This window comes from Triticum urartu, chromosome 1, assembly GCF_003073215.2.
Source record: "Triticum urartu cultivar G1812 chromosome 1, Tu2.1, whole genome shotgun sequence".
Taxonomy (NCBI): Eukaryota; Viridiplantae; Streptophyta; class Magnoliopsida; order Poales; family Poaceae; genus Triticum; species Triticum urartu.
Genome location: NC_053022.1, coordinates 213,814,199 through 213,836,460, shown reverse-complemented (window position 1 = coordinate 213,836,460; position 22,262 = coordinate 213,814,199). Strand labels below are relative to the sequence as shown.

At 45.5% G+C, this 22,262-nt stretch overlaps 1 long non-coding RNA gene across 1 annotated transcript; it reads left to right on the top strand.

Moving 5' to 3' along the window:
• Positions 1-19,167: 19,167 nt before the first annotated feature.
• On the top strand, positions 19,168-21,626 carry LOC125554245. The gene is made up of 2 exons (XR_007304356.1): positions 19,168-20,651; positions 21,158-21,626. It is a non-coding gene; the product is annotated as an uncharacterized LOC125554245 (long non-coding RNA).
• Positions 21,627-22,262: the final 636 nt, after the last annotated feature.

Here is a 22,262-nt window from a genome sequence, read left to right as displayed (position 1 = left end):
CATAATCTAGCGCACAAGCTCTCAGCATATCCTCCAAAATCTGATTGACTCTCTCGGTCTGTCCATCTGTCTACGGATGAAAAGTTGTACTGAATTCTAGCCTGGTTCCAAAAGTTCCGTGCAACTGCTTCCAGAACTTTGAGGTAAACTGGGTTCCTCTATCTGATACGATACTCCTCGGAACTCCATGCAGACATACTATTCTGGTCATGTATATTTTTGTCAACTTAGCACTGGTATAAGTGGTCTTTACTGGGATGAAATGAGCTACTTTCGTCAATCGATCGACTACAACCCAAATCGAGTCATAGCCTGAACGAGTCCTGGGCAATCCCGTGATAAAATCCATGCCTAACTTATCCCACTTCCATTCGGGTATCGGCAATGGTTGTAACAATCCTGCTGGCTTCTGATGCTCTGCCTTTACTCTCTGGCATACATCACAAACTGCTACATACTCTGCTATTTCTTTCTTCATTCTGGTCCACCAGAAAATATCCTTCAAATCCAGATACATCTTGGTATTCCCTGGGTGAATCGAATAGGGTGAATCATGGTCCTCTTGCAGAATTAACTTCCTGATCTCCGGGTCATTGGGCACATAGACACGGTCTTCAAACCATAGGGTATCGTGCTCATCCTCACGAAATCCTTTAGCTTTTCCTTCTTTCATTTTCTCCTTTATGGAAGCAATCTCCTTGTCAGTCTTCTGAGCTTCCCTGATTCTGTCCATCAAAGTTGACTGAATTTCCAACGCTGCTACATAGCCTCTCGGAACTATTTCCAAACATAGTTCACAAAGATTTTCTGCTAACTCCTTGGGTATTTCTCCCGTCATTAACGTATTGACATGGCTCTTGCGGCTTAATGCATCAGCTACTACATTAGCCTTCCCGGGATGATAATGCAATCTCATATCATAATCCTTGATGAGCTCCAACCATCTCCTTTGTCTGAGGTTCAACTCCTTCTGTGTGAAAATGTACTTCAAACTCTTATAATCCGTGTACACCTCACAATGATTTCCGATGAGGAAATGTCTCCATGTCTTCAAGGCATGCTCTACGGCTGCTAACTCCAAATCATGCGTAGCGTAATTCAACTCATGGGGCTTCAGTTGTCTTGAGGCATATGAAACAACTCTCCCTTCCTGCATAAGCACTGCTCCAAGTCCTCGACGTGAAGCGTCGCAATACACCTCATAATCCTTGGTCTGATCTGGCAAAATCAACACTAGTGAGGTAACCAAGCGTTTCTTCAACTCCTGGAAACTAGCCTCACACTGCTCAGTCCATTTGAACTTGGTATCTTTCTTCAACAACTCCTTCATAGGCTTTGAAATCTTTAAAAAATCAATAAACCTCTGGTAGTATCCTGCGAGTCCAAGAAAACTCCGGATCTCTCCAACGGTAGTTGGGGCTTCCCACTTGGTCACAGTATCAACTTTTAGTGGGATCAACAGCTATACCTTCTCCAGATATAACGTGTCCGAGGAATCCTACTTCCTTCAACCAAAACTCACATTTGCTGAACTTGGCATATAATTGATGTTCTCTGAGCTTTCCAAGTACCAAATGCAAATGCTCCTTATGTTCCTCTTCATTATTTGAATAAACCAGGATATCATCAATGAACACTACGATGAACTTATCCAAAAACTCCATAAACACTTTGTTCATCATGTTCATAAAATAGGCAGGCGCGTTAGTCAGACCAAATGACATAACAGTATACTCATACAGCCCATACCTAGTGGTAAAAGCTGTCTTCGGAATATCCTGTTCTCGAATCTTCAACTGGTGGTACCCTGATCGCAAATCGATCTTGGAAAACACTTTAGCTCCTTGCAATCGATCAAACAGATCATTGATCATTGGTAGCGGGTACTTGTTCTTGATTGTTACTTCATTCAATCCTCGATAATCAACAACCATCCTTAACGATCCATCCTTCTTCTCCACTAGTAGTACTGGTGATCCCCAAGGTGAAGAACTTGGGCGAATGTAACCTTTATCCAGTAACTCCTTAATCTGTTTCTTAATTTCCACCAAATCCTTTGCTGGCATCCTATATGGTCTCTTTGATATTGGCCCTGTGCCTAGCAATAGCTCAATCAAGAACTCAATATCTCTATCCGGTGGCATGCCTGGCAACTCCTTTGGAAATACATCAGGGAATTCCCTTACCACTGGTACTTCCTCCTGCACAACTCCTGTTAATGAATTTACTTGTGTCTTGTTTGGCGCATGCCGGGATACATACTTGATCCTTCTCCCTTCTGGGGTGGTAAGCAAAATTGACTTACTAGCACAATCGATGTTTCCTCCATACATCGACAGCCAATCCATACCAAGAATCACATCCAGACCTTGAGATTCCAGAATAATTAAATCTGTTGGGAAAACATGCCGTCCTATACTTAATGGCACTTGAAAACATCCTTGACTGGCCATGTACTCTGCTCCTGGTGAGCATACTAGCATAGGTGTTTTGAGAACCCTAGTGGGTAGGCTATACTTTTCCACAAATCCCCTTGATATGTATGAATGCGATGCACCAGTACCAAAAAGAACGAGTGCAGTAAATGACTTAACCAAAAACTTACCTATTACTGCATCGGGCTGAGCTTCAACCTCCTCCACATTAACGTGGTTCACCTGTCCCCTGTTGAAAGGGTTCGGCTTCTTCCCAGAACTTCCATTGCCGTTTTGGCCTTCAGGACATTCATTGGCATAATGTCCGGTCTTGGAACACTTGAAACAGGTGACTTGACTCAGATCTCTCTTGGCTGGGGTTGATGGGGTGCTGCGGTTCTGGCCATTGCTTCCTCCATTCCCATTACCATTCTTGGTGCCATTGTGATTGTGCGAGCTACCTACTCCATGGGTATGCTGAAAATGTCCTCCCGGTCTAGGGGTAAAACGTGGCTTCTGCTGAGCTCCTGAATTATACTTTCCTTGTCCATACTTCCTCTTGCGGTTCTCAATTTGCTGCTGCTTCCCTTCAATCATAAGAGCACGGTGTACCAACTCCTGGTAGTTGTTGAAGGTGGCTACCATCAACTGCATACTTAACTCATCATTCAGTCCTTCCAGGAACTTCTCCTGCTTAGCTGCATCCGTAGCAACGTCGTCTGGGGCATAACGTGCTAGCTTACTAAACTCCTCCACATACTGGCCAACTGCCCGTCCTCCTTGGCGCAAGTTACGAAACTCACGCTTCTTCATGGCCATAGCTCCTGCTGAAACATGGGCAGTACGGAAAGCCTGCTGAAATTGATCCCATGTGACAGTGTCGACTGGAAAGGTGGCTGTGAAATTCTCCCACCATGATGCTGCGGGTCCTTCTAACTGATGTGCGGCAAACTTAACCTTCTCCGCATCTGTGCATCCTGTTGTGGTCAACTCCCTAGCTGTCTTGCGGAGCCAATCATCTGCTACTATCGGCTCGATGCTACTGGAAAACACCGGCGGATTCAGCCTAAGAAAGCGGGCTAAGTGGTCAACAGGTGGTGGTGGTGGTGGTGGTGATGGGTTGTTGTTGTTGTTCCCCTGATTCTGATTCTGGACTAGCAACTGCATCAAGGTGTTCTGCTGCTGGATCAACTGGGTGAGCTCCGGCGGAAAGGCAAATCCGGGGTCATGTCTCGGAGGCATCTGAGGGTTTAGAAAAGATGAGATATAAGAATAGAGGGGGTCTAAAGAGAAAACACTACCCATATGCACATGAGGCAAAAGCAAACAATTCACTTCATTCAAACAAACAAAGGCATACAATCGATCTAACTATCCCAAGGTGCTCGGACTACTATATTTACATGGTGGACTATTAATACTGATGAGGTGGTCTACTAGAAATATTCTACGGTTGTAGACTCCATGATATCTGCTCCTGCTTCATCAACATAATCATCATTGCTACTATCTTGTTCCGAGTCGGTGACGTCAATGATGATGTAGTCTTCCGGGCTAATCTCCTTGGGTTCTTCGTCTTCATCTACTGGTGTCGGGCCTCCCATAAATACTGGTAGCTTCATAGTTAGGTCGGCATTCTTATCCACCAATACTTCAATTTCTTCTTCATAATCTTCACATGTAGCCTTGAGTTCTTCCTCCAGTTCCTTGATTCTAGTCTTAGCCTTCTTCAGATCTATCATGCCGGCGCACATCTGATTCTCCTGTCGTCGAATGTGCTGGTTTAACTCTTGGATAAAAGCTGCAATTGATCTATCTTTCCTGGTGTTAATCATCTCCCAGTGTTCATCTCGGCGCCCACAAATCTGGTATATAGTATCCTTAAGATCCTTGCGGTAGACTTCTCCAATGCGTCCCATGGCGATGTGAGCTGCCATGCTCTTTCCTAGACTCCAAGTTGGTGCATCAAAAGAAAACTCTATGGGCTCAGTGACTGGCATGAACGTCCTTTCTGGGATTTGAACTTGAATCATCCAGCGCTCTTCTTCAGGTAAAGTGGCGTTGTAGGTTCATGTGAAGCTTGGTACTCCTATGTTCAGGTATCTAGTGACTTCCTTCAAGTGGCGTCCAAAGGGTGTATCTTCATCCGGTTGGGTGAACTTGTTCCTTGCATCCGCCATTCTAAAGAGTAGAAAAGATGAGAGGTCAGAAGAGAAGAGAGTGAGTAGTGATCTAGGTCTTTAGATTAGTGGTCGTGTCCTACAGTCAGCGTGTGCTCTGATACCATCTCTGTAGCGACCAGACCTCAAACAGTCTGATCTCTGTGCTCCGGTGTCATCCCTGGATCAGTAATGCTGACACCACCACAGTACTCGGAGGATTTATAGCAGAGTAGCAATCACACACTTATTACATCGAGTGTCTCAAAAGAGAACTTATTACAATAAATATGGCTTAAGGCCATCTAATTACGATAACAGCGGAAGGCTTGGAAGATAAGTGAGTCCATCAACTCCAACGGCATCACTGAGTATAGAACCACGACCTAAAAACTCCTTAATCGTCGTCTGAAAAGTCTGCAACATTAACGTTGCAGCCCGAAAACGGGTCAGCACATGGAATATGCTGGCAAGGTAACACATAGAGAGTAATGGAATGCAACAGCTATACTATATGCATATTTGGCTGGTGGAAAGCTCTATGGTTACAGTTTTGCGTAAAGCCAATTTTTCCCTACTTCAAAGGAATAAATTTAATTACTATCATGGTGGTTGTTAAACATTGAGAATGGTTGACAGCATTCTCAATCCCAATTAAGCATCATCATTAAACATAACCCAACAAAATTAATTTTAGAGGTAACATGTTGAGATTCACATGATAATCCAGGTACTAGATACTCAAGATGTCCATAACCGGGGACACGGCTAACATGATTAGTTTGTACACTCTGCAGAGGTTTGCGCACTTTTCCCCACAAGACTCGATCGCCTCCGTTGGATTCTCGCACTACATGGTGTTTGAGAAACGGATGACCGAGACACAGTCTTTCAGAAGCGCTAGCACCTTACGATGGATAGACCGGTACACCTACTTTCCCCTACATCTGCTAGTCTACCCTGTAAGAGTTCGCACGACTTAATCAACTATGCCAGAGCCCATAATGGCTTGTGGCTGCACACGGAAGTTTCTAGTTTGAAAAATCTCATGATCCCTTTGAGCCTGGGTGGCGGTCCAAAAGAAAACAGGCAGGTCCTGGAATACCCAGGTGCCTCAATCCACCCAGATGTGTGTTTAAGTTGCCACCTTAGATAAACCATTAATTATCAATCTCACATCTGTCATGGATTTCACTCACCCAATCCACGTCTACTAGCATAGCATGGCATAATAAGCAAACGTAGAAGTAACTCCCAAAGGTTTGATAATAAACAGGTAATAGGTACTACCTCATCTACTTCCCATCCCACAGTTTAATTAGATCCTAATCATGCAATGTGTGAAGATTGATCTAATGCAAAAAAACTGGGTTGTAGAAAAGGTATGATCAAAGTGTTACTTGCCTTGCTGATGATCCGTGAAACCTAACGATTCGAAGTAACAGGCGGCGCACTCCGGGTACTCTATCACAGGCAAACAAACAAGCATACAATAAGTACTCATCTAATGCACAGGTAAAACTCAAATAAGAGATCTAACCAGAAGGTTCAACTTAAGAACTCTGGTTGGCAAAAGGAATCAAATCGAACGAAGCAAAGAAAGTCAAACGGCGAAAGAAAACAACTTTGTCCTAGTAATCTGAACCTAAGTCAAATTTTACAGTAGCAAAAACTTGTTTAAGTTGATTATTCGGATAGAGGGTTTCGAGACGAAACTCCAGGCGCTTGAATCGCCTGATTCCGATAAACGAGCGAAAAGTTAAACTAAAACGAAAATCGGATCAGAAATCGCGATCAGAAAATAACCGCGGAAAAAATCCGACGAAAAAGAAAAATGACGAACGGATTTTTTTTAAACGGCACGGATTCGAGGTGCGGCGAACCTCGGCCGACGCGCGGCTCCGGCGTATCGGCGGCGGCGGCTGGCGGCTAGGGTTAGGGCGCGGCTAGGGTTTCGGGGCGGCTGGGCCTTCGGGCTGGCTTGCCCCGGCTTATAAAGGCCCCGGCCAGGCGGAGTCCTGGCCGAGTACGGCCCATAGTCGGTTTCGCTTTTTTTTCGCTCAGAAGAAAAAAAATAAAAAGAAATACTAAACGGACTCTAAAATCAAGCCCGACAAAGTGAACATTTATTTGGGTCCTAAATGCAATTTTGAAAAACGTGCATTTTTCCTAATTCAAATAAAAACAATAAAAAAATCTCCGAAATAAAACTATTTGATTTTTTTTATTAAATCCTCAATATTTCTATATTTTGGGAAAGTCATTTTATTCCCTCTCTTATATTTTTGTAATAGAAATAATTGATGATAAAATAAATAAAATCAAATGATCCTATTCTCAAAATTTGAGAAAAAACTCAAATATGAAAATAACGAAATCCCCAACTCTCTTTGTGGGTCCTTGAGTTGCTTAGAATTTTCTAGGATCAAAACCCAAAGCAAATAAAATATGATATGCATGATGATCTAATGTATAACATTCCAAATGGAAAATTTGGGATGTTACAATTCCATTATGGACTGAGGTATGTGAAACCTCGTTTTCCCCTAAGCTACCGTGCTCCCATAACTCTAGGCCCTAGGGCTCATTCCTGGGGCCAAGTTTGGTCGTAGTCGCGGCAGCGAAAGGATGAAATAAGGAGCCAGAACCCGCCTCATCCCTCCCTCCGCCAAAGGCGTGAGGAAGGTCGAGCGAAGTGGGGAGACGGCAAGGCCTGTTGTCGGGCAAGGAAATGTTTATCTTAAAGATATCAAGGATTTACTCCTTGTCGTGGGTTCCACCCGCAAACAAATGACCCGGCAAGCATCCCTTTTTCATTAAAAACATTCCACTCAGGTACAGTCCATAGGGAATGAAAAACATGAATGATGGGATTACAAGTTTTAAATTCAACAAAGGCCCAAAGGCTTACAAACTAAAAAGAGATAAGGTGCCTGTAATCCCTTTCTTGTCCCTCTCCTCAGGAGGCAGGTCAAGGAGGCGAAAGAGACAAAAGGAGCGCCTAGGCGAGCTACGGGTGGCAGAAGACACCAAGAGAACATCTTGGTGGCCGTCCAAAGGCTGGATGGGCGGCGCCGGAAGCAGAGCTCGAAGACGAGGCGGCAGGACGTCAGCACGTGTCGAAGGCGTCGGTGCCCGCGTACTCCGACTTGACGGCCTTGCCGCCCGCCCTCTTCCTCTTCCGCAGCCTCCCAACGCTAGCCGCCCAAGGAGACGACCCCGAGAAGTTCAGGGAGCCGGCGACGCGGATGATGGGGTCGCCGGTGCCGCACGGAGCGGCACCCGACACCTAATCGGACCCGTCATCCTGCCGCCTACTACCCTCGTCGTCGTTGCCACTGTCCTCCTCGTCACTCCCTCCCGAGGAGGAGTCTTCACTATCAGAAGAGCTCTCCACGCAGCACCTTGCACGGGTCCCAAAACATCCAAAGACCTTGACGGAGAGAAGGCCACCCTCCATCAGCTTAAAATGGAGAGTGAGCCCCTCCGTCAAGCGGTGGATATGAGAAAACGTCTTCCATCCCCGACAAAGATACATCACATGAGGGCCGGGGAAGTCAACGCGAACCCGCGTGCCGCTGATCCCATAGCCCCTCATGTGCAGCTGCAGCGACTCCGGCGAAGCCAGCTCCATCTCCCGCGCGAATGGAGTCGGGAGACGAAGGCGATGGCGAGGCGACCGGCACAGCCTGACGAAGAACTCGCAAGGGTCATCCCCAACGTGGCCCTCCATGGGGGGAGGAACCACTGGCGGAGGCGAGGCCGGCGCGCCGCCCCGTCCTCCTCTTCCCCGAGCACCTCGGCCTCGCCCACGGCCTCGCCCCCTCCCCCTTCCTCTCGCGGCTAGCTCTGCCACCGCGGGTGCAGGAGAAGGAGGGACGCGTTGTCGAGCAGCGACCCTCGCCGCTACCGTTGAAGGACCAGGATTCCCTCTCTCCATGGCGGATGGAAGGGGGGAGCAAAAGCTGAAGGAAGGAGGAGATGAAAGAATGCGGGACGCCATCCCCCCCCCCCCCCCCTCCCGCTCTTTATAAAGGAACGGGGTAGGGGCTCGGCCGCCCCGCTCAGCCAATCTAGACGCGGAAGGCGCAGGGAACTGGGACCGACCCGCCGCCCCAGCCCGCGGCGGCCCGGTTTCCCGCCTCCACCGTTCGCCACCCCAAGCGCATGAGAGCCACGTGGCAGGCGTGCAGGACCGAGGCGACGGGTGAGGCGACCTCTCCCCACCCCGTGATCGTGGGGAGTGGACGCCTTGAAGACCACGCCTCGGCCCCGTTCAGTAAATGGGCCGCGCCTCTACGCCTCCCTCCTTTTATGGGGAAGGTGCGAACCGCCCCCTTTACTACGACGTGACGCATGCATGCAGAGCTCAGCTCCACGCATGCCGCCCACGTCCCACATGCCTCCCCACGCCGCGCCACGCGCGGGAAGCATGGGAAGCGCAGCGCGCGAAGAGACTTACCGCGGTAAAAACCGCCCCGCCTGCCCGCGCACCATTTTTGGGCCTAGCCCAACGACGCGATTGCGCTTACGTGTGGCCCAGGCCCGGGGGCTCCTGTCGGTGTACAAAAAGAGGGGTACACTTTTTGTACCCCTATAACTGTGTATGGGCAGTCTGAGCCACGGGCACCACCACACTGAGCAAGGCAAGGAAGGTGAGCCAAGGTAAGGCCGAAGCCCAGGAGAAGCAGAACGACGCCAAGACTAAGACCACAAAGAGCAAAGGGGACGAAGCGGACCCCCCCCCCCCAGCAAGATCCTTGCCGGGAGGCGGTTTTAGCAAACCCGGCAAGACCCTCGCCATGGCAGCTCGCCCCACACCTACGGAGTGAGTCACCCTTGAGTCCACTACCCCCATGGGGCAAGGATTCGGGAGACATCCCCGTGGTGGCATGCGGATCTTTGTGAAGACATTCAAGATAGGATACACCCTTTAGAAGATGATGATCCTTGGCGGGATCCTAGCCAAGGAGGACCACAAGGCCCCCGGCAAGAGCCTTGCCGGGGATGATAGCAGGCGCCACGGCAAGACCCTTGCCGGGGCCCCGGCAAGGCCCTTGCCAAGAACACCCGTAGGGCCACCATCAGGCCCACACAGTCAAACCTCCACCGCCGTTCGCATGCAGCTGCCGACCCAACCAGCTGGGCAGGCACCTACGTGGCGGCATGCGGATCTTCGTGGAGACCCACCACTGCGCCACCTCAGCTGCCTGCCTGCCTACATGGCACCGCGGGCGCCGCTGGCCAGGGCGCGTGTCGACACGAGAGGGAGCAGCGACGGACGAGACAGGGCTCTCCCCCGTCCCCGATAAAGCAAGGACACCTAAGTAGGACGCATTAAATGCGCCTTGTCATGTAATGCGAGGGATAACCTCGCATCACTGTTCCCTTTCCACCTCATGTGTGCCACTGTGGCCACCCCTTTTCCTATAAAAGGAGGCCCGAAGCGACCAGGAAGGAGGATTCGGCTTTTTGGAGCTCCTCACGCCCCATAGCTAGCTCAAGAACACAGATACACAATCCACCAAAGTAGGAGTAGGGTTTTACGCATCCTCGCGGCCCGAACCTGGATAAACGAACCGTGTGCTATCTGTTTGATCCGCTCTTCTCACGACCCTGCGCCCCGCAACCGTAGTAGGGATTCTTGTGATCCCATAGGTGTCGTTCCCACCGACAGCTATGGAGGTAGCAGCGGCGGCGGCCGAAGAAGAGTGGCGCCGCCGGCCTGACGACGGCGGCGGCTAGGTTAGTAGAGCGGCGGTGGTACTTGAAGTAGGCGAGGAACCCGACAGCGTGACGAAGACCGGCGTGGACGGTGGCTTTCCCCTGCCAAGGGAGGCGGCACGGTGCATACCACGAGAGATCAACGCGCGGGGACGGCGGTGGACCGCGGGCCACGGCGCTACGGCCAGGCAGCGGCGGCGGGCAGGTTGGGGCGACGGTGGAAGACCTCGGGGCGGTGGCGGGGACCGCGGGCCACGACGCTACAGCCCAAAGGGGCGGTGAAGCGGCGGAGCGCGGGTCGGTGCAACCACGGGGACCGCGTATCGCGACACTACGGCCCGAAGGGACGACGTAGCGACGGCGCGCGAGTCGATGCGACCACGAGAAGAACCATGGGGCGCCGGCGCTGCGGCCCGACGGGGCGATGCAGTGGCAGCCCGTTGCTCGATCGATGGAGGGGCGCGCTGAACTCGGGGACGGTCTTCATAGGACTTGCGGAGGCGCGCGCAACCGACGGGCCAGGTCGGTCGCGTGACGTAGATGAGGCGGATCGCGGCGGCGAGCAGGTGATCAAGCCAATCATGCGCGAGGTCGGATACGCCGCTCGGTGGAGGCAGGGTGGCGGCGGAGTCGAAGATGAGGCCGGCGATGACGGACTGCGTGGGACGACGTGCGGACGAGTGGGTCAGCACCAACGCTCGGGCAGCGATACCCGAGCGACCAACGTAGCAGCGGCGCCCGAGCTGAGGCAGCCGATGAGCCTGACGCGGCCGGGAACGAGGCCGGTGAGGCAGGCCGCAGGGCCACCGTGCAGAAGCGACAGAGACGAGTGGTGTGGATCGATGGACGGGCCGGCACGCGAACGGCAGCTATGATGGGCCACCGCATGGCGCAAGGCCGCCGAGTCGGGGCGATGCATAAGTCCAGGTGGGAGCAGGCGGAGACGGCCGGCGTAGATCGACGGGCAGGCCGGCGCGTGAACGATAGCCGTGAGGGGCCGCCTGTCATGCGAGGCCGCCGAGTCGGTGATGGAGCCGGCTGGTCGCACCGGCGCCGGTGTTGGAGTAGAGGCGCATGAGGATTGATGGCGGCTGCGGGTGACGCAAACCGATCTTAGATAAAAAAAACCAAAACAAAATGTCGATCAAGATGACTAGCGGGAAAGAAAAAAACGAAGCAAGGGCTCGGTAAAAAGACTCTCTAGAGCAGTCGGTCAACATGATCGGTGGACGAACCCTAGATACGGGCGGCGCAGCCCCCGACGGCGGTCATGGAGACCGATCGCCCGGGGACGGCGCGGGGGGCAGAAGCGATGGGCGGCAGCTAGAGTTTGGATCGGTGAGGCTGATACTATGTTAGAAAGGAGAGATATTTGATGGAATAATTGATTGTATTGCTTGAGTACATGATTATCTTGGAGTATATGGGTATCTTCAAGTATAAAGCAAGATAGAATAAATCTTATGCTATCTTACGTTTCTTAAATAACAATGATACTTAACATATGTTACCACGTGATAGCTAGCTTTTACAACTATTTTTTTTTTGTGGGCAAATTTTACATCCAATTTTTGCTACGACAATGTAGAGCTAATTACACGCACCATAGCATACGCATGGTTTTTGTTGTCAGCCATATACGCAGTCAAAAGCAAGAGAAACATTAAAGCATTGGCCGGCATGAAGACATGTAGTATAGGTATCAGCATCAGGAACTCATGGCGGACATTCGCCATCGAATTAGACGTTAGCCGCCCTGTCAACACGCATGGACGACTATCCGAAACTCGTAGCTTAGATAATACTTTCTTCGTAAATTAGTATAAAAGTATTTAGATCACTATTTTTAAATAGTGGTCTAAATATTTTTATATTAGTTTAGGGAGTAGAGATTTAAATACTTTTATATTAGTTTATGAAGAAAGTATTATCTATTTACGTTTCATGTGGTCTGCGATTCTTCATGGTGTCACTGTAAGCCAGGTAGTTTGGCGGCGGTATGTCAGACCGTTTGAAACGGGCGCACGCCATACCAGTCGAGACAGGGACTTGTTACGTCAACACGAGCCACATATATACCCTGCTCTAACAAGGGAGTGCCTATATGGGAAATCCTATCTGCCGCATTTTGCGGCAGATTGTCGACGTACCGCACACACATATTGATTGAAAGGGTCAGTCTATATGTGTTTTCGAGAGCAACGGTTTTGTGAACCTTCTGGCAGGTTCGGACAGGCTTTGGGAACCTTCTAAAATGTTCCAAAACTGGTTTTTCCCTGGTTTTCTTTTTCTTTTAGATTTTGGTTTTTCACTTTTTGTTTTTTCCTTTTTTCAAGTTTACTTTTATTGTTTATCTTTTTTGAAAATTTCAAAATTTGTTCAGATTTTCAGCAAATGTTCCACTTACCAAAATTTGTTCTGACATTAAAAAAATGTGCAGGAATTTCCAAAAATGTTCCTGTTATAAATTTTGTTCACAAATTTAGAAAATGTACAGGAATTCCAAAATGTTCTTATTTTTCAAAATTTGTTCACAAATTCAAAAAAATTACATTCTGTTAAAATTTGCTGACAACTCAAAAAATGTTCACAGTTCCAAAATTTGGTCACAAACTTTATAAATGTTTGTGGTTCCAATTTTTTGTTCAGAATTTGATGAAAAGCTCCATTTTGCCATTTTTGTTAATAAATTCTAAAAATGTTCGTAGTTATAAATTTTTGTTTGAATTTCATGAAATGTTCTTTTTTCGAATATTTGTTCAAAATTTCAAAAAATGGTCGTAGTTTCAAAATTTATTCAGAATTTCATAATTTGTACACATATTTAAAAAAAAAATCCTTTTGCCGAAAATTGTTGAGAAATTCAAAAAATGTTTGCGCATTTTCAAAGTATACACTTTAAGGTAGTACACTTTAGAAAAAACTATCATTACAGTAACTAATTCCAGTTCGCTACATTAACTGATTGAAATTTGCTACAGTAGAGCAGCCCAGTTCTACTCCAACACTGGTTCTTTAGAATGTGCGCTGCATTTCAAACGTCAAAACTTGTGTGGTGGAGTGGCGGTGAGCTTGCAATCGCAAGCGGCAGGTCTTGTGTTCGAATCATTGCATCGCACCATCCTTTCTAGGAGCCCCTATTCGCCTCGCCGGTTTTCTTTTTCAGGCTGTGTTGTGCTGCTGGTTCAGGAAAAATACCGGCCTCCAGATTTTTTTTCCAATTTTGAATATATTTGTGAAAAAAGTTCATATATTATTAAAAAAAGTTCATCGATTTTGAAAAAAAGTTCACGGATCTAAAAAAGTTTATCAATTTTGAAAAATTCATCAGATTTGGAAAAAGTTCATCGGATTAAAAATAGTTCATCGAATTGAAAATAGTTCACTGGATTTGAAAAAAAAAATCATCAAATCAAAAAAAGTCATTGAATTGAAAAAAGTTCATCGGTTTTTATAAAAGTTCATCGAATTTGAAAAAAGTTCATCGGATTTCTATTGCCATTGCTAGTTCCACTAAACTTATTAGGTGACGATAAGGTAATTTAGGAGCATATCCATTATCTTTCTACTTGGGGTTATAGCTATTATGAGTAATAAAATTAACATCATTAACTTCTTCATTAGTAATAGCTTCAAATACCTCTTCTCTACCTTTCATGACGGAGATGAGTTTATCAAGCTTAGCGGTCAATTTCATATTCTTATCATCGATTGCATTAACTCTATTGGTGGTAGTTCTTTTTCAGGCTGTGTTGTGCTGCTGGTTCAGGAAAAATACCGTCCTCCAGATTTTTTTTCAATTTTGAATATATTTGTGAAAAAAGTTCATATATTATTAAAAAAAGTTCATCGATTTTGAAAAAAAGTTCACAGATCTAAAAAAGTTTGTCAATTTTGAAAAATTCATCAGATTTGGAAAAAGTTCATCGGATTAAAAATAGTTCATCGAATTGAAAATAGTTCATTGGATTTGAAAAAAAATCATCAAATCAAAAAAAGTCATTGAATTGAAAAAATTCATCGGTTTTTATAAAAGTTCATCGAATTTGAAAAAAGTTCATCGGATTTCTATTGCCATTGCTAGTTCCACTAAAATTATTAGGTGACGATAAGGTAATTTAGGAGCATATCCATTATCCTTCTACTTGGGGTTATAGCTATTATGAGTAATAAAATTAACATCATTAACTTCTTCATTAGTAATAGCTTCAAATACCTCTTCTCTACCTTTCATGACAGAGATGAGTTTATCAAGCTTAGTAGTCAATTTCGTATTCTTATCATCGATTGCATTAACTCTATTGGTGGTAGTTCTTTCAACATGCCATCGGACATGGTTTTCTTGCATCTCATCAAGCAAGTTTTTAACATCAATGATCAGCTTACCCATAATAGTTACTCCTGCAGCGGTATCAGACATAGTTTCCGACATAGGATTTAAACCATTATAAAACATATAAAGGATGAACCATTCTTCCATACCATGGTTAGGACAATTCCTTATGGCCTCCTTCATGCGATCCCACGCAAGCGCTAACGGATCACGATCTTCCTGCTTAAAACTTGTTACCTGTGAATGAAGTTGCATAATTTTTGCAGGTGGGCAAAACTTAGATGAAAACTTATTAGGGGGGATCAGCCCATGAAGTTATATTACCTTTAGGCAAGGATAGACGATATTATTTTGCTTTTCCTCTCAATAAGAAATGAAATAGACGCAATTTCAAGGTGTCGGGATCATAATCCCTAATGTGTGTCATGTTGCACAATTCAAAGAAATTATGCAAGCGCATATCGGTATCTTCAGATGCAGAGCCTCTAGATTGGTCATGTTGAACCAGAGAGACTAGGTTCAGTTTTATCTCATACTCAGCGACAACTACACTAGGTTGTGCTATAGGTTCACGCATAAATATTGCTAGGAGTAGCAAAGCTTCCAAGATTACGAGCCATGGTAATCTTTTTGGGTTTTCTACTGACAAGACTTGCAACAAAAAGTAAACTAAAAAATAAAATAAACTCTAACAAAAAATCTAAACACAAATACTAGGCACACAAAGCCTCCCCAACAACGAAGCCAGAAAAAGCTTTGCTTACTTCATTTGGCGATCCGGAAATGGAGCAGAAAGGATGCTCTCCTCTTTCCCAAGAGGTGATCCTGAGTTATCGAACCCACGAGAGAAAGGTTCCCTTTAAGCTAAGGTCTCAAGCAAGCTTTTCGTAGAGAATTAATTTCAGCTTTTGACCGGATCATAAATCAAGCTGACACTGGAAACACTTATAATAAAAATATGTATGGGTATGAGGACTTATGCTTACAACCATATATTTGTGTCGGGACCAGAAGTGATATTCATTTATGCTCTGGAAGTCATCCATCAAGATATACTTGTTACGTATCAAAGTGGGGGAAGTGTCAAAATTACGTCTTGACCAGCACGCGTTCTACATCAAGAGTCAGGTGTCCAACCGAAGGCCCTATCTGTCGCGTGGGGTTGTCTCGATAATAAAGATTGCAATTATCAGACTAAAGGGCACTTAATGACTACACTTCATGAATCCCCAAGGATAAGATCCGTGTTACTATACTAAACCTTTCTGCCACTGGTGTCCAGAATAACGCTTTACGGTCTCACTGCTCTTAGTCTCTCTGTGGCTCGTTCTCCATGATCATGGGTACCTGCAGGGATGAAGAATGCGAACGAGACAAGAGACAACTACAGAACAATTTTATGTTACACATACAAGAAGTTTATTAAGTACTTCCATTGATCCCTCCAACAAATACATCGGGCTACAAGGCCCTTGCCTCAACCCATGACCTTGCCGAACTACTCACACATGGAGATCAGATCACTAAAAAAACACATATCTAAGAACACACCATGAAGATATAATGATTGATAATATGTCGTACAATACATGACTACAAGTATAACTAGATTACTGAGAACTATGGTGGTGATGAAGGTTGTGTCTATGGAGATGGGAAATGACAACGGCTACGGTTGATGGAGATGGCTATGGTGAGCATGACAAAAACTGGCTTGTTCTGCGATGTTCTGTTATTCATTTGGCATCGGCCCCTTCATAAAGATTATTTAGGTGGATTAGATGCCTCGGTGCCACGCCATACGACTGCCGATACGAGCGGGTGCGATCATATGAAAGACTGCCTTTTGCTATGTTTACTCTTATGCATCTTTCACTTGATCTCCTCTATCTCCACTCTACTTCATTCCATGTATTGGCTAGTTTTCGTCCACAAATAGCCCATTTTCTGTGGAATATATATATATATATATATATATATATTAAAAATGGATATTTGAAATCATTTGCATTCATTAGTCATTAGTAGCAATATTGAAGCAAATATCTCGATTTAAACTCAGGTTAGAGGAGTGTAAAAATAAGACTCATCAACTCCTCTCATGGGCCACGACCCAATGCTCACTCGGGTGTTGCTACCCCGCTTGTTCGCTCTTCTTTTCTCATTTTTCTTCTGCTCATTTGTTGTTTAGTGGTAAAACTGGTTACAAGTTTTAAAACTAAAAAAATGAGCATAGATATGGAAAAGTTGGTGAATTAGAAAAATCATGAATGTGTAAAAATGTTCATGAATTCAAAACATTATAACGAATTCAAAAAATAATCATGAATTTGTAAAATGTTCGCTAATTTATTAAAGGGCATTCATGAATTTGAAAAAGTTCGCATTTGAAAACATTTCATGAATTTAAAATAACAAGAATTTGAAAAAAGTTCATGCATATGGAAAAAGTGCTCCGAATTTAAAAACTCCCAAAATTTTAAAAATGTACATTTTTTAAGAATAAAATGAAAAATATAAAGTTCAAAAAAACTGAATAAGAAACTCGCCAAAATAGAAGTAAAAATAGCTTGAAAAAAACAAGGAAACATTCTAGAAGGTTCCCAAAATCAAAAGGTGAGAGCAAGAAGAAGAGACAACAGAAGGTTATGTATTTTTTTTAGGGGAACAGAAGGTTATGTGCTGCAAAATAATAAGTAATGGGCCTAGCCCAACATCAAATATTGCCTTAAGTGGGGCGTGGCTATACTTCTGTTCTAGCGAGACCGAGGTTGGCCTCGCGTTAAGCAGATCGCGAGTTGGATCGGCAGAGGCGCGCAGGAGGCCATAACTTCATTTTTTTTCATTTTTTTGTTTTTCTTCCTTTTTCTACTTTCGAATATACTTCCAAATATTCTAAATGAATATACTACAAAGAACATTTTACATAAAATATTTCAACAAAAATGTTAACCAAACATTTTAAAAAAATGTGTTTACAGAAAATGGTTCTCATGTATACTAAAAATGTATACAAAAAGTTCAGTGTGTGTGAAAGTTTTTGAACATGTATTTAAAAAAATAATCCAAGCATTTGAAAAAAATTAAACATGTATTTAAAAAATGTTAATCAAGCCTTTGAAAAATATTAAATGTGTATAGAAATATATTGACAATGTACTAAGAAATGTTAAACTTGTATTTGAAAGATGTTAATCAAGTATTTTAAAAATATTAAATATGTATAGAAAAATGTTGACCAAGTATTGAAAAAATGTTAATATTGTTTTGGACAATGTTAATCAGGCATTTGGAAAATGTCAAACATGAATTAGAAAAATGTGTTAAATATATATAAAAATGTGGATAGAAAAACAGTAAAAACCGAGATAAAACAGAGGAAACCGATACCAAAAGAAAAACAAAGAAAAAAGAAAGAAAAGAAAAAACAGTGAAAACCGAGATAAAACAGAGGAAACCGATAACAAAAGAAAAACAAATAATAAAAGAAAGAAAAGAAAAAACAGTGAAAACCGATAAAGTATGAAGAAAATCGATAAAAAAAATAGAAAGAATAAAACCGAATAACTAGTGGAGAAATCGGCTCTTTTCTCCGTCTAGTTGATCGCAACCTACTAGTTAAGAAGAATCTGTCCATGACCTGGTGGATTGCAGCGCGACCTAACATGCAGGAGACCACGGTTTGATTCTTGCTTCCTCTCTTTTCCTCTTTTCTATTTCATTTCAGTTCACCCTAATGGGCCAGCCCGTTACCGTGGACGCTTCAGGCTAGAGCTCCTTTTGTCTCGCTATAAGCGAGATATAGCTCATGCGCCTTATGTGCCAAATAACGGTTTCTGGCGGGAGCCACTAAATACCAGGGTCCAGCACCCACGCAAAAAAGGGTCTACCTAAGGGCACATAGTTAAGTTTACATGCACTGACTCATTAACATTGGTATGGGGCCATGGAGTTTTTCGATTTTGCACGTCTTTTCACATGCAACCCATGTTTGCGCAATACTAAGAAAGAGCCAGATCTTCAAAAGAAGAAAACATTCCCAGTGTCTATATATTGCTACAAACCAACGAACTTAAGGGAATAACTGAAATCAGGCGGCCGGCAGGGTCGCTTACTCGTGCAGCCACTCCCCTACGCAAGCCACGTGCTCTAGTCAAGCCCACTTGCCGCCCAACTTTTCTTACTTATCCTCTCACGCGTCTTCCACCCACCATCACTTGTTCATCATCCTTTTTTCTGTCGCATCCCACCTAGCGCTCAACATCCCACCATCGCATCCCTTGCTTATGTCGAAGGGGGGGGGGAGGATTGTGGCTACACGGGTGGTTGACCTGGAGATTCTGCGGTGTAGCCAGCATCGGCTTCTCTCCTCTATCTTCACAACCCCGCACCTCAAACCATGCAAGTGAAAACTCTAGTATCCTAAAAAAAAAGTGAAAACTCTGGTTGCCTCACAAAAGTTTGTAGTACGTAGCAAGTTATGCCTCGGTAATAAACCGAGGTATCAAACCGACGAGTTTAATGTGTCCTATAATGAGTGAATTGCAGAAAACCACCACATTGAAGCGTCGTGTTGCAGAAAAGACTTTTCTACAAATTTATGCCAGAAAACACTGATTTTTATCCTAATCATTTGCAAAAATCACCTAACCTTCTGTTCGGGCATTTTAACCTCTATTACGACATGTGGGTCCCGTATTTGATGATGTGGCCCAACGTTTCATGGTAGACGACGTTAGATGAGGGATTTTCTGGATTTACAAATCAGTCCCTGTAGTTTTACAGGAACATCCTTCAATCAGAAAACAAAAAGCAATCAACTCCCTCCATGGATTTGGGCTGACACAGCAGCCGAGCAGAGCAGCAGAACTATTTGCCGCAGCACCTCCACCCAATCCTCCGGACCACCTCTTCCCAATCCACCTGACCACCTCCCGCCGCTGGCCACCCTCCCCCCAGCCTCACCCGCCGCCGCCACGCCCTCCCCCGGCCTGACGCGCGTCCTCGCACCGTCGTCCACCCTCCCCCCAGCGTCACCTGCCGCCGCCACGCCCTCCCCCGGCCTGACGCAACTCCTGGCGCCACCGGACCCCAGCACCACCTTGCGCCGTCGTCCACCCTCCCCCCAGCGTCACCTACCGCCGCCACGCCCTCCCCTGGCCTAACGAAACTCCTGGCGCCACCGGGAGGAGGCAGCCAAGGCGCAAGCAGGCGGGGGCAGCCGGGAGGTTGGTGCGAGCCCCGTCGTAGGTTGGTGGCGCGCGGGGATGCAGGGACCTGGCGGTGGTGCAAAGTGGGTCTCCGGAGGCGCCGCGAAGTGGGGCTCTGGCGCTGCAGCTCTGCCGAACTTGGCGGCGAGGAGGGCGCAGGCGTCCTGCAGCTCCGGCAGGTCGCCACACCAGGCGGCTGCGTAGACGAGCCCCGCCGCCGCTCCCGGATGACCTGCTCGCGGCGGACTAGCGCGAGGTCCGGTGGCCCAGCCGGAGCAGCTCTGCCGAACTTGGCGGTGAGGAGGGCGCAGGCGTCCTGCAGCTCCGGCAGGTCGCCACACCAAGCGGCTGCGTAGACGAGCCCCGCCGCCGCTCCCGGATGACTTGCTCGCGGCAGACTAGCGCGAGGTCCGGTGGCCCAGCCGGAGCAGCTGCTCCACGTCTCCGACATCGCTCTCTGGCGCACTTCGCCATGTCCCTGCATGCACGCCGCCGGCGACAACATCAGCTGGCGCGAGGAGGGAAGCCCGGTGACAATATGGATTGGGTAGGGGAGGGATTGGGAGGAAGGTTCTTTTTGGGAAAATACCAGTCTAGCGGCATCTACCACGAAACGTTATGCCACGTCAGCAAATGTGGGATCCACATGTCATAAGAGAGGTTAAAATGCTCGAACGGAAGGTTAGGTGGTTTCTGCAAATGATTAGGACAAAATTCAGTGTTTTCTGGCACAAATTCGTAGAAGAGTCTTTTCTGCAACACGACGCTTCAATGTGGTGGTTTTCTGCAATTCACTCGTCCTATAATAGTGGTAATGTTCTACAACACAAATAAACTTCATTTGTATCCCCAACAGTCTTGAAGGGTGTCAAGCTTGCTAGTTGCACAAGGCAATTAAAAGATACGATGGTAGATTTTTTTTGTATTTTTGTAATAAAATAAAAGTGCATGTAAAAGTTGTTGAAAGATGATTCTTATGTTAAAAATTGGACTAGGGTTCATAGTTTCACCAAGTGTAACTCTCCAATACATAAAGTGCGGTAAGTAACATAAACATGTGAAAGAGTGTACTATGAAATATTTTATGCTCATTGCAAATATATGAGATGTGTTGATTCTATATAGGTAGTGCCAGATACTATAGGCTGGTATCTTTAAACTCAATGAGGAAGAATGTAATAAAGTTTGTTTCTTATTGTGGCTGGCATGAAAGAAATAAAGAGTAAATAATGGTGACACTACGAGAACCATTCCTGAAATATCATCATCATCATCACCATCTATTATGTATCATTTACTTAATTTTATGTTGGCCAGGTCACACAAGAATGAACCAAACAAGAAGATGGAGCAAAAATGGAAGTCACCTCCTATTGGAACCCTGAAGATAAATACAGACATGTCATTTATTGAAGCAAATTTGCTATTAGAAATGACCAAGCCGTTCTGCTACAAATTATGATCTTTCAGCACTAGGCTCTTTATTCTAGGATGTTAAATTTCAAATGTGTGTGGGCTTAAATGTGGTAAGTGTTGAACATTGTAGTAGAGATTGTAACAAAGAGAGCCCATACTTTAGCTGCGCATGGTGGGCTTAAATATTGCAGGTGTTGAACACTGTAGTGGAGATTGTAAAAAAGTAGCGTGCACTTTAGCTGTGCATAGTGCCAGTACGGGAAGGTTTACATAGAAACCTGCCTGGGTCAATTCCCTGGATTTGTATCTTGCTGGCGATATGCACGTTAAGTTAATGGAATGCTTTATCTCAAAAAAAAAGTTCATGGAATGTTGTGTGCTCCTTTCAAAAAAAAAAGGCACACGATCTGGTTTCAATCCGACATTCAGTGTGCGACCGGCACGACACCAGATCGGTCAGCCCATCAACATCCTTTTCCCAATTTTAAATACGCTTCAGACACACAAATACACAATTGTGACGAGACTGCAGAAAGACTGACAGAATTTTAGCTTACTCCCTTGGATCCATAATAAGTGTCACAGTTTTGAACTAAGGTTGAACGACACAAATAAGGTTGAACTAATCTTAGTTCAAAACTGGGTCACTTATGTTGGATAGGAGAGAGTAGCATATTTTATGCTACTAGACGAATGCCCGGTGTACTGGTGTGTTATATGTTTGTAGTTCCGTGATAGATACACATATGTGGCCACACGCCCTCTCCCCGTGTGAGAAAATTTGACAGGATTGCAGATGTTAGAAGTGTTTCTATAACCATAGTTTGCATTGGATATTGTTAATCTTGTGCAGTATTGTCGACGATCTATTCGTAGTCGCTTTTATGATCGAGTGAAAGGTCATGAAGGACTATAGAGAGATGAGTGGCGCATGAAGAGATCTTGTCACACCTTGGTTTTATGTAGGTTCAGGCTCTTCGATGATAATAGCTCTATGTCCTACTTG